The 12,130-nt window shown below is 37.1% G+C and overlaps 1 non-coding gene across 1 annotated transcript; it reads left to right on the plus strand.

Annotated features, from left to right (window-relative positions):
• The first annotated feature begins 7,939 nt into the window (after nt 1-7,939).
• Nucleotides 7,940-8,088, plus strand: LOC115898879. The gene has a single exon (XR_004058534.1). It is a non-coding gene; the product is annotated as a small nucleolar RNA SNORA57 (small nucleolar RNA).
• The last annotated feature ends 4,042 nt before the right edge of the window (nt 8,089-12,130 follow it).

Here is a 12,130-nt window from a genome sequence, read left to right on the forward strand (position 1 = left end):
GGAGTAGTCTTATTTGACTCTAATTATTTTGGTGTTCTCTGACCTTCCCGTACCTAAATATTTATCTCTTTCTTAAATTTTGGAAAATTTTATGTTACTATTTCTTCTGATAAGCTTTCCACCATGCCCTTGTTTAGCTCCCCTTTGAACACCAATAATTCTTAGAGTTGGTTTTTTGAGATAATTTTTTGAGTTTTTTACTTTATCTTCATTTATTTTTATTTTTCTCCTGACTGTATTTTAAAATAACTGCTTTGAGCTCCCTGATTATTGTCTATGCTCGATCTATTCTTCTGTTGAAAGCCTCTAATAAATTTTTCAGTTAAGTAAATGTATATCTCAGTTCCACAGTTTATGCTTGATATTGTCTTATTTCAATATCTTTGCAAAATTTCTGTGATTAATTCCTGATTGATTTTTTATGTTATCTCGGAGAACACTATTTCTTTAAACTGCTATTTTAAATTCTTAGTTAACAAATCACCATCTCAGGGTCAGTCACTAGTTTCTCGCTTTGTACATATGAGAATGTCGTAATTCCCTGTTTGCTGTTGTTTGTGTGGAGGTATGTGTATTTCTTTGCATTGAAATATTAATCATTCCAGTTTTCTCGGCTTGGCTTGTTTTTTTTTTTTTTTTTTTTTTGTTGTTGTTGTTAGATATGTTTGCTTAGAGATTTTTTGTAATTTGCCTATTGATTTTTCTTCTTTTCTTTTCTTTTCCTTTCTTTTCTTTTTTTTTCTGCTAGGTTGATGCCTTCATTAGGGCACTAGATGGAGCCTTAAGCCCAGATTTGCTGCAGTTCTAGTAAACAGAATGTCTTTCATCCAGAATGAGGGAGGTAACAGAAGAAACATCCCAGTAATGTGGGAAAACTAATTAGGGGTTTGTACCCAGGGGAACTATGGGACAAAACTTCTAAAATGTGATGATACTGAACACTTGCTCTGAATTGATGTCTCCTTTGGGTGAGTTACAAAGCAGTGTTTTCAGGGCTAGAAATGGTTGTCCTTCCTTCTCCATTTTTCTCTCACTGTCTTCAGGAATATTTCTCCCTTCAGGCACTCCCAAAGCTTCCTGTGGGTTGAGGCAGGAATGTGTTATTTTGCCAGTGAAGCTGAGATCGTGAGGATGGTGGTGCCCCCTCTTGATCCCACTTTCTCCAGTGTAGAAACCATTAGTCATAAGGAAGATTTTTATGTGTTTGGTGCTGGGAAGACTGGAGGAATGGTCATCACGGATATGGAAGTCTGAATCTGTTACATATGCTGTAGGTTTCTTGACTTCACTGTGGCCCTGGGACACATCTTCCTGTGTGAGGTCTGGGCTATTGCTGGAGGGAATGTTGGCACTATATGTTTGTTTTTGGTTTTTTTGTGGGGGTGGTGAGGCCAGCTTTCTGCTATGCTGCCATTTTGAAACTAAAAGTCAGCGTTGAAAATTTTTTTATGTACTTGGTCATTTGTATTTATTCTTTGAAAAATGTCTATTTGCCAAAATTTTTTACTAGAATTTTTATTTTATTTATTTATTTATTTATTTTTTGCTGTTCAGTTGTTTGAGTTCCTTATGTATTCTGGACATTAGTGCCTTGTGAATGAATAGTTTGCAAATATTTTCTCCTATTCTTCGAGTTGTCTCTTTCCACTGTTGCTTGTTTCCTTTGCTGTTCAGAAGCTTTTAGTTTGACATAATCTCATTTCTCTATTTTTCTAAATGCCTTCGCTTTTGAAGTATTGCCCATGAAATCTGTACCTAGGACAATGTTCTAAGGCATTTCCTCTATGTTTTATTATTTTACCATTTGTGTCTTACATCTAAGTTTTTAATGCATTTTGAGTTGTTTATTATATATGGTAACAGATGGAAATTTAGATTTATTCTTCTGCATATCGATATCCAGTTTGTCTAAAACCATTTAATGAAAAGAGTGGCATTTTCCTAATGTATGTTCTTGACTCCTTTGTTGAAAATCAGTTAGCTATAAATATGTGAATTTATATTTGGTTCCTCAATTCTGTTTCATTGATATATGTGTGTTTTATTACAATTCCATGCTTTTTACATTTTTGTTCCTTTTTTATTGAAGTGAAAAATACATATATAATTTATTATTTTGCTGTTTTGAAATGCACAGTTTAGTGGTAATATATGCTTATGTACTTATTATATATATGAAATCTTCTTTGTTTCGTTCATTTCCACCTTTGATAACCATTAATCTACTCTTCATTTTCATGAGATTCACTATTTTAGCTCCATCATATGAGTGAGAAAATGTGATATTTGTCTTCCTGTGCCTGACTTATTTCACTTAATATAGTGCTCTCCAGTTCCATCTGTGTTCCTTAAAATGACAGGATTTCATTCTCTTTTATAGCTGAATAAAATTTTATTATGCATATATGCCATATTATCTTTATCCACTTATTCGTTAGTGAGCATTTATGTTGATTACATATTTTTAACTATTCTAAATAATGCAGCAATAACATGGAAATGCAGACATCTCTTTGATGTACTGATTTCCTTTCTTTTGACTATATACCCAGTAGTATAATTGCTTAATCATATGGTAGTTTTTTTATTTTTTTAACAGAGTCTTGCTCTGTTACCTGGACTGGAGTGCATTGGGGTGATCTTGATTGACTATAACCTCTACCTGCTGGGCTCCAGTGATCCTCAGCCTCTCTAGTAGCTGGGACTACAGGTGCATGCCACCGTGCTGGGCTAATTTTTAAATTTTTTTGTGGAGATGGGGTTTCACCATAATGCCCAGGCAAATTTTGACATTGGGCTCAAGCAATTCACCCACCTTGGCCTCTTAAAGTGTTGGGATTACAGGTGCGAGCCACTATGCCTAGCAGTATATCTATTTTTTCTTCTTTGAGAAACCTCCATAATGTTCTCCATAGTCACACTATTAATTTATATTCTCAGCAACAATGTACAAGAATTTTCCTTTCTCAATACTCTTGTGAGTTACTATTGCCTGTGTTTTTGATAAAAACTATTTTAACTGGAGTGAGATGATGTCTCACTGTGATTTTGATTTGCATTTTTTTGATGGTTTGTCTTTTTTAGCATTTTTCATACACATGTTTGTGGTTTACGTACTTTTGAGAAATGTTTATTCAGCTCTTTTGCTTTTTTTATTTTTAATACAAAGTTTCGCTCTTGTCACCCAGGTTCAAGAGATTCTCATGCCTCAGCCTCCTGAGTAGCTGAGATTAAAGGCGCCCACCACCATGCCCAGCTAATTTTTATATTTTTAGTAGAGACGGCTTTTCACCATGTGGGCCAGACTGGGCTTGAACTCCTGACCTCAGGTGATCCACCCACCTTGACCTCCCAAAGTACTGGGATTACAGGCATGAGCCACCATGCACGGCCTTTTGTTCATGTTTTAATTGGATTGTTATTATTATTTTGCTCTTGAACTGTTTGAGCCACTTATATATTCTGATTATTAATCCTTTGTCAGATCAATAGTTTGCAACTGTTTTCTTCAATTCTATAGATCGTCTTCATTTTTTTTGATTGTTTCATTTGTTGTGTGAATGCTTTTTAGCTTGAGGTAATCTTATATTTCTGTTTTTGCTTTGGTACCCTGTGCCTTTCAGGTCTTACACACAAAAAAATTTGCCCAGACCAATTTCCTAGAGTGTTTCCCCAATGTTTTCTTCTAGTAGTTTCCTAGTTTCAGGTAGCAGATTATAGTTTCTAATTTACTTTTATTTTATTTTTGTGTATGGTAAAAGATGGCAGTCTAATTTTATTTTTTGGTATAGAGTTAATCAATTTTTCCAACATATTTATTGAAACAACTGTCCTTTTCCCGTTGTGTGTTCTTGACACCTGTGTGGAAGATGAGATTCTTTTAGCAACTGGGGTAATTTATATCTGTGTTCTCTATTCTGTTCTATTGCTCTATGTGTCTGTTTTTCTGCCAATATCAAGGTGTCTTAGTTACTATAGCTTTGTTTTCTTTACATATATATATATATATAAATACTTCAGGTTCTGGGATACATGTGCAAAACGTGCAGGTTTGTTACATAGGTGCAAATGTACCGTGGTGGTTTGCTGAATGCAGCAAACCATCAGCTACATTAGGTATTTCTCCTAATGCTATCCCTCCCCATGCCCCCCACCCCACAACAGGCCCCAGTGTGTGATGTTACCCTCCCTGTGCCCATATGTTCTTATTGTTCAACTCCCACTTATGAGTGAGAACATGCAGTATTTGATTTTCTGCTCCTGTGTTAGTTTGCTGAGAATGATGGTTTCCAGTTTCAGCCATGTCCCTGCAAAGGACGCGAACTCATCCTTTTTTATGGCTGCATAGTATCCCACAGTGTATATATGCCACATTTTCTTTATCCAATCTAATATTGATGGGCATTTGGGTTGGTTCCAAGTCTTTGCTATTGTGAATAGTGCTGCAATAAACATATGTGCACATGTGTCTTTATAGTAGAATGATTTATGATCATTTGGGTATATACCCAGTAATGGGATTGGTGGGTCAAACGGTATTTCCAGTTCTGGATCTTTGAGGAATCACCACACTGTCGTCCACAATGATTGAACTAATTTACAGTTCCACCGAGAGTGTAAAAGTGTTCCTATTTCTCCACATCCTCTCCAGCATCTGTTGTTTCCTGACTTTTTAATGATTGCCATTGTAACTGGCATGAGATGGTATCTCATTGTGGTTTCGATTTGAATTTCTCTAATGACCAGTGATGATGAACTTTTTTTCATATGTTTATTAGCTATATAAATGTCGTGTTTTGTAAAGTGTCTGTTCATATCCTTTGCCCACTTTTTCATGGGTTTTTTTTGTTTGTTTTTTGTTTTTTCTTTGTACATTTGTTTAAGTGCCTTGTAGATTCTGGATACACTCTAGAATAAACAGACTTAACAGCTATTTACAGGACATTCTACCCCAAAACTGCAGAATATACGTTCTTCTCATCAACATATGGGACATTCTCCAAGATAGACTCTATGGTAGGCCAAAAACACAAGTTTCAATACATTTAAGAAAATTGATACCATATTAAATATCTCTTCAGAACACAGTGGATTAAAACCAGAAATAAATATCAAAGGGAACCCTTAAAATTTTACAAATATGTGGAAAATAAATAATCTACTTTGGAATGATTTCTGGGTTAGCAAGGAAATCAAGATGGAAATATACATTTTTTAAATGATAATAGTAACACAAGTTATCAAAACCTCTGGGATACAGCAAAAACAGTGCAAAAGGAAAGTTAATAGTTAAATGCCTACATCAAAAAGTCTGAAAAAGCACAAATTGACAACATAATGTACCACCTCAAGGAACCATAGAAACAGGAACAAACTAAACCCAAAGACAGCAGAAGAAAAGAAATAACAAAGATCAGACAACTAAATAAAGTTGAAACAAAAAAATACCAAATATAAATGAAACAAAAAGCTAGTTCTTTGAAAACATTAGCAAAAGTGTGAGACCGTTAGTAAGATTGACAAAAATGAAGAGAGAAGATCCATATAAGCTCAATTTGAAATGAAACTGGAGACATTACAACACATGCCCCAGAAATATGAAAGATCATTTGAGACTACTATGAACCCCTTTATGCACACGAAATACAAAACCTAGAGGGAATGAATAAATTCCTGAAAACACACAATCCTCCTAGATTCATTTGAGACTACTATGAACACCTTTATGCACACGAAATACAAAACCTAGAGGGAATGAATAAATTCCTGGAAACACACAATCCTCCTAGATTCCATCAGAAAAATAAATAGAAATCCTGAACAGACCAATAACAAGCAGCAAAATTGAATCAATAATTTTTAAAAAGCCAACAAAAATCCCAAAACTAGACGGATTCACAGCTAAATTCTAACAGAAATTCAAAGAACAATTGTTGCAAATCTTACTGAAACTATTCCAAAAGATTGAGAAACATGGAATCCACGTGAAATAATTATTTGAAGCCAATATCACCCTGATACCAAAACCAGGAAAGAAAATAATAATTAAAAAAACCATAGACCAATATCCCTGATAAACTCTGATACACAAATCCTCAAGAAAATACTAGCAAACTGAATCCAACATCACATCAAAAAGATAACAAAGATAACACATCATGTCCAAATGGATTTTGTCCCAGGAGTGCAGAGATGGTTTAACATATTCAAGTCAATAAATGTTATAGATCACATACACATAATTAAAGGCTAAAGTATAGGATCATCTTAAAAGATGCAAAGCATTTGATAAAATCCAGCATCTGTTTATGATAAAAATCCTCAATAAACTAGGCATAGAAGAGACTTACCTCAAAATAATAAAAGCCATATATGACATACCCACAGCAAACATCATACTAAAAGGAAAAAAGCTGAAAAATTTCACCCTGAAAACTTTTTAAGAAGAGAAGGATGCCCATTTTCACCACTTCTATTTAACACAGTAGTAGAAGTCTTAGAGCAATCAGGCAAGAGAAAGAAAGAAAGGACATCCAAGTATAAAAAGAGGAATTCTTACTAGTACTATTCACTGATAAGATTCTATACCTAGAAAACTCTAAAGGCTGTTTCAGAAGACTCCTAGATCTGATTAATGAACTCAGTAAAATCTCAGGATGCAAAATCAATGTACACAAACCAGTAAAAATGGTAAATACCAAAAATGTCCAAGCTGAGAATTAAATCAAGAACTCAATCTTATTTACAGGAGTTAAAAAAAATCTAGGACTATACTTAGACAAAGAAGTAAAGTATATTTACAAAGAAAACTACAAGACACTGCTGAACTAAATCATAGATGACACAAACAAATGGAAACTTATCCCATGCCCATGGGTGGGAAAAATTTGTATTGTAAAAATGACCATACTGCCCAAAGCAATCTACAGATTCAAAGCAATTCTCATAAAAACGCCACCACCGGCCGGGGACGGTGACTCACGCCTGTAATCCCAACACTTTGGGAGGCTAAGGCGGGTGGATCATGAGGTCAGGAGATCGAGACCATCCTGGCTAACATGGTGAAACCCCCGTCTCTACTAAAAGTACAGACAAATTAGCTGGGTGTGGTGGTGGGTGCCTGTAGTCCCAGCTACTCAGGAGTCTGAGACAGGAGAATGGTGTGAACCCAGGAGGCGGAGCTTGCAGTGAGCCAAGATTGCACCACTTGCACTCCAGCCTGGGTGGCAGAGGGAGACTCAAAACAAACAAACAAACAAACAAAAAACACCACCACCATTTTTACAGAAGTAGAAAGAACAATTCTAAAATTCATATGGAAACAAAAAAGAGCCTCGATAGCCAAAGCACTACTAAGCAATAAGAAGAAATCTGGAAGCATTATATTACAGAGTTCAAAATATACTAAAAGGCTATAGTTACCAAAGCAGCATGGTACTGGTATAAAAATAAGCACTTAGACCAACAGAAAAGAATAGAGAACACAGAAGTAAAGCCAAATACTTACAGCCAACTGATCTTTGACAAAGCTTACAAAAACATAAATTGAGCAAAAAACTCCTGATGTATTTGGCTCTGTGTCCCCACTCAAATCTCATCTCAAACTGTAATCTCCATGTGTCAGGAGAGGAGCCTGGTAGAAGGTGATTGGATCATGGGGGCAGATTTCTCACTTGCTGTTCTCATGATAGTGAATGACTTCTCATGAATTCTCATTGTTTAAAAGTGTGTGGCACCTCCCCATTCTCTCTCTGTCTCTCTTGCCACCATGGTAAGGTGTGGTTACTTCTCTTTTCTCTTCTGCCATGATTGTAAGTTTCCTTAGGCCTTCCAGTATGCTTCCTGTTAAGCCTGCAAAACTGTGAGTCAATTAAACCATTTTTTCTTTACAGATTACCCAGTCTCGGGTAGTTCTTTATAGCACTGTGATAATGGACATCCTCCTTTTCATGGCGGGGATCGGGCTTGTGGTGCCGCTCCCCTTAATGTACGGAGGAAGAGGGAAAGGGCTCTGGCCCCCTCCTTGTCATGTCTTCTGTGCCGGCGGTTTCCCATCCGCTGGTTCTATCCTCAAGCGCCGGGACACTGGGAATCTCGCGCTGGGACAACCGAGATCCAGCTGGCTTCTCCATGAGGGTGCTCACATGTTCTCATTTGATTTCAGGACTGCGGAGGCTGTATCCCCTCTTCCACTTCCCGCTGCAGCCAATAAAGGCTGTTCCTACCATAAAAAAAAAAAAAAAAAACAAAAAACAAAAAAAAAAACTGGACTAATACAGAAAAATGGTACCAGAGTAGGATACTGATATAAAGATACCTGAGAATGTGGAAGCAACTTTAGATCTGGGTAATGGGCATTGGTTAGAACAGTTTTGAGTGCTCAGAAGACAGGAAGATGTGGGAAAGTTTGGAACTTCCTAGAGACTTGTTGAATGGTTTTGTTAAAAATGTTAATTGTGATATGGACAATGAAGTACAAGCTGAGGTGGTCTCAGATGGAGATGAGAACTGGTGTAAAGGACACTTTTGCTTTGCTCTAGCAAAGAGACTGGTAGCATTGTGTCCCTGCCCTAGAGATATGTGGAACTTTTAACTTGAGAGATACGATTTAAGGTATCTGGTGGAAGAAATGTCTAAGCATCAAAGCATTCAAGATGTGACCTGGCTGTTTCAAAAAGTGTATGCTCATATGTGTCAGAAAATAGATGGTCTAAAATTGGAACTTATATTAAAAAGAAAATCAGAACATAAAAGTTTGTAAAACTTGCAGCCTGACCATGTGGTAGAAAAGAAAAACTCATTTTCTTGAGAGAAATTTAAGCCTGCTGCAGAAATTTGCATAAGTAAAGAGGAGTGGAATGTTAATAGTCGAGACAATATCTCCAGGGCATGTCAGAGACCTTCATTTCAGTCCCTCCTATCACAAGCCTGGAGGCCTAGAAGGGAAAAATGGTTTCGTGGGCCAGGCCCAGGGCCCAGATGCTTTGTGCAGTCTTGGGACATGGTGCCCTGTGTCCCAACTGCTCAAGCTGCAGTCGTGGCTAAAAGGGGCCAAGATACAGCTTGGGCCATTGCTTCAGAGTGTGCAAGCCCCAAGATTGGGCAGCTTCCATGTAGTGTTGTGTCTGCAGGTACACAGAAGGCAAGAGTTGTGGCTTTGGTAACTCCACCTAGATTATGAAGGATGTATGGAAATGCTTAGATGGCCAGGAAGAAGTCTGCTGCAGGGGCAGAGCCCTCATGGAGTATCTCTACTACAGCAGTACAGAGGGGAAATGTGGGGTTGGAGCCCCCACACAGAATCCTCACTGGGGCACCGCCTAGTGGCGCTGTAAGAAGAGGGCCACCATCCTTCATAGTGCAAAATGGTAGATCAGCTGACAGCTTGCACCATGTTCCTAGAAAAGTCACAGACACTCAATGCAAGCCTATGAAAGCAGCTGTGGTGCTGTACCTTGCAGAACCAGAAAGGCAGAGCTGCTTAACGCCTTGGAAGCCCACCCCTTGCATCAGTGTGCTTTGGATTTGAGACTTGGAGTCAAAAGACATTATTTTATAGCTTTGAAATTTAATGACTGCCCTGTTGTATTTCAGACTTTCATGAGGCCTGTAGCTCCTTTGATTTGGCCAATTTATCCCTTTTAGATTGGGAGCATTTACCCAATTCCTGTATCCTTACTGTATCTTGGAAGCAACTTGCTTTTTATTTTACAGTCTCATAGGTGGAAGGGACTTGTTTCAGATGAGACTTTGAATGTGAACTTTTGAGTTATTGCTGGAATGGGTTTAGACTTTGGGTGGCTGTTGGCAAGGCATGATTGTCTTTTGAGACGTGAAAACAACATGAGATTTGAGAGGGCCGGGGGCAGAAAGACATGGTTTGGCCCTGTGTCCCACCGAAATCTCATCTCGAACTTTGATTCCCACATGTTGGGGGAACAGCCTGTAGAAGGTGATTAGATTGTGGGGGTGAATTTTCCCCTTGCTGTTCTCATGACAGTGAATGAGTTCTTACAAGATCTGATTATGTAAAAGTATGAGGCACCTCCCCCTTCTCTCTCTGTCTCTCCTGCTGCCATGGTAAGATGTGCTTGCTTCCCCTTCACTTTCTGCCATGATTGTAAGTTTCCAGAGGCCTCCAATCCATGCTTCCTGTTAAGCCTGCAGAACTGTGAGTCAGTTAAACCTCTTTTCTTCATAAATTACCCAGTCTCAGGTCGTTCTTTATACAACTGTGAGAACACACTAATACAACACCTTATTCAATAAATGGTGCTGGGAAAACTGGCAAGCCATGGGTAGAAGCATGAAACTGGATCCCCATCTCACATCTTATACAAAAATCAACTCCAGATGAATCAGATTTAAATCTCACATCTGAAACCTCAAAATTCTAGATGAGCATAGATAAAACTATGGATATTGCCTAGGTAATGATTTTATGATAAAAACCCCCAAAACAATGAGAAAATAAATACATAAGTTGGATATAATTAAACTAAAAAGTTTCATCACAACAAAAGAAACAATTAGCAGAGTAAACAGACAACCCACAGAATGGGAGAAAATATTTGCAAACTATGCATCTCACAAAGGACTAGTGTCCACAACCTACAAGAAACTCAAATCAGCAGTAAAAAAAAAAAAAAAAAAAAAAAAAAAAAAAAACAAATAATTCCATCACAAACTGTGCAGAGGACATGAATAGACATTTCTGAAATGAAGATATACAAATGGCCAACAAACATTTGAAAAAATGCTCAACATCAGTAATAATCAGGAAAATGCAAAGTAAAAAGGGAACACTCTTACACTGTTGGTGTGATTGTAAATTAGTACAACCCCTATGGAAAACAATATGGAGATTCCTTAAAGGACTAAAATTAGATCTAGTGTTTGATCCTGCAGTCCCACTATTGGATATCTACTCAAGGAGAAGAAGTCTTATATGTTCACATGCACGTTTGTAGCAGCACAATTCACAATTGCAAAGCTATGGAACCAAAGTATCCATCAATTAACATATGAATAAAGAAATGTGGTATATATACACCATGGAATACTACACAGTCATTAAAAGGAACAAAATAATGTTGTTTGCAGCAACTTGAAAGGGGTAGGAGGTTATTATTCTAAGTGAAGTAACTCAGGAATGGAAAACCAAATATTGTATGTTCTCACTTATAAGTGGGAGCTAAACTATTTAGATGCAAAGGCATAAGAATGATATAATAGACTTTGGAGACTCGGCAAAGGTTGGGAGGAGGATGAGGGATAAAAGACTACATATTGGGTAAAGTGTATAATATTTGGGTAACAGGTGCACTAAAATCTCAGAATTTACCAGTATAGAATTCATCCATGTAACCAAAAACTACTTGTTTCCCAAAATCTATTAAAATAAAATTTAAAAATCAGACTACACAGGAAGCAAATGGAGGAAACTGAGACTATGTAGAGAATATGAAATAATTTTCATGTTGATAGCAATATTTTAAATTTGAATAAAACTTTATCTTTGGCTGGGTGCGGTGGGTCGTGCCTTAATCCCAGGACTTTGGGAGGCCGAGGTGGGTGGATCATGAGGTCAAGAGATTGAGACCATCCTGGCCAACATGGTGAAACCCCTTCTCTACTAAAAGTACAAAAATTAGCTGGATGTGGTGCCATGTGCCTGTAGCCCCAGCTACTCAGGAAGCTGAGACAGGAGAATTGCTTGAACCAGGGGGGCAGAAGTTGCAGTGAGCCGAGATCGTGCCACTGCACTCCAGCCTGGTGACAGGGTGAGACTCCGTCTCAAAAAAAAAAAAAAAAAAAAAGAAAAAAACAACTTTATCTTTGCCAAAATACATTTTGACATACACCAAAATTCTCAAAAATTATCTAATTTACATGTTTTAATAATTTGTTTTTTTCTTATTTAAGCTTCATGAGAACAAGAACATTCCTTGCTTTTTCCTCACTGCTCAATCCCTAGTTTCTAGAACAATGTGTAACATAATAATTGATCAAATATGTATTTGTTGAAAAAAATTTTTAAATATCAAATTTATTTCTTATTTTATTCTATGATACAGGAAAGTAGACATGAAAAATATTACGGTTTTTATTTTATGGATAAGTAAGTAAT

This window comes from Rhinopithecus roxellana, chromosome 7, assembly GCF_007565055.1.
Source record: "Rhinopithecus roxellana isolate Shanxi Qingling chromosome 7, ASM756505v1, whole genome shotgun sequence".
NCBI classification, from domain to species: domain Eukaryota; kingdom Metazoa; phylum Chordata; class Mammalia; order Primates; family Cercopithecidae; genus Rhinopithecus; species Rhinopithecus roxellana.